Raw genomic sequence first — 1,494 nt, 5'->3', positions numbered from 1 at the left:
AGAGACAGAAAAAAAAAAAAAAAAAAAAAAAAAAAAAAAAAAAAAAAAAAAAAAAATTGGTGTATCTGAATACAGGTATCTACCATATTCTCAATCTATCTATCTGGATAGTGTATATATACTTTTAAAAGCATATCATTTGTCCCTCCTTTCCTCTAGCCTTATGAAATAGCCTCACTACATTTCTACACTGGAGTCTGAGATTTTCACACAGGTGCTCATTTTGATAGACAATGTCATTCTGTGATCCTTGCTTTTTATTTCCATTATCATATTCTATATTTGTAGCAGACAGAATTCCAAGATGGCCTCAAAGATTTCCTCCTCTTGGTGTTCAGAAAATGTACATGCCCCTCCTCTTGAATGATATCACTTCTATGATTAAGTTACTGATCAGTTGACTTTAAGACAATCAAAAGTGAGATTATTTTGAGTGGGCCTGAAATAACCAGGTAAGTCCTTTAAAAGGATGTGAAGTGTCAGAGAGGTACTTTTCCTAACCTGAAAGAAAGCAAACATCCATGTTTTGAACTCCTATAGGGATTACATGACAAGGAACTGTGGGCAGCCTCAAGGAGCTAGGAGAGGTCCCCAGACAAAAGGCATCAAGAAAATGGGGATCTCAGCATCAACTACAAGAAACTGAATTCTGCCAAGTCAGTGAGCTTTTATTTCAGTTCTCAGGTAATTTACTTTCTCTACTGTTCTCAGACTCTCACTTCTGAAGCGGCATAGTTGTCTGGGGTAAATACCCAGGGTTCGTCATCTCACACCAAGAAGATTAAGGAAGGACACAGACACACATGAGGAGTGAGTTTAGGAGCAGAGGTTAATAGGCAAAACAAAGACAAAGGAGAGCAGCTCTCCCTCTCTCGTGAGAGAGAGGAGTGTCTGAAAGGGAAAAGCCAGCCTATGGTGGACCACAGCAGATTTTATATTCAGGATTGAGGAGGCCTATCTGATTTATGGTTCAGACACGTTGGTTCGACCAGGTGTGGCGTTTACATAGTGTACAGGGAAGGCTGGTCGCCCCACCCTAATCTTATTATGCAAATGGGCTTTCCACTTTGCCAGCACCACTTGTCTGCTTCTTACTGTACATGTGGCTGGCAAAGAGAAGGGAAGATGGAGCCACCATTTTGATCATGCTTAGTCCCATGTAGCCTTTTCCTATTAGCACTGCTGGCTTTCACCGGTGCAAGCTTCCAGCTTGCTTGTCTATGTCTGTAGCTCAATTTTACAGGCTGCTTTTTGTTAGAAAAGAAAATGCTTTCCATTAAAAGGAAAACCTTACAGAGGACTTCCTTACCCTCACTATCTGCCTAAATAATTTCTTTTTAACTCCTATGTCACTACTACAGTTTAATAGTGTTTTCCAAATTTCTCTGATAAGAATCTCCTGGCATGCTTGATTTAAAACAAATTCTGAGAACCCACCCCACACCCACTGAATAAGCACCTTCAGGAAGATAGGCTTGGTTATTCGTTTTGTCA

The sequence above is a fragment of the Theropithecus gelada genome, chromosome X (genome assembly GCF_003255815.1).
Source record: "Theropithecus gelada isolate Dixy chromosome X, Tgel_1.0, whole genome shotgun sequence".
NCBI classification, from domain to species: domain Eukaryota; kingdom Metazoa; phylum Chordata; class Mammalia; order Primates; family Cercopithecidae; genus Theropithecus; species Theropithecus gelada.
This window is presented reverse-complemented; position numbering follows the sequence as displayed.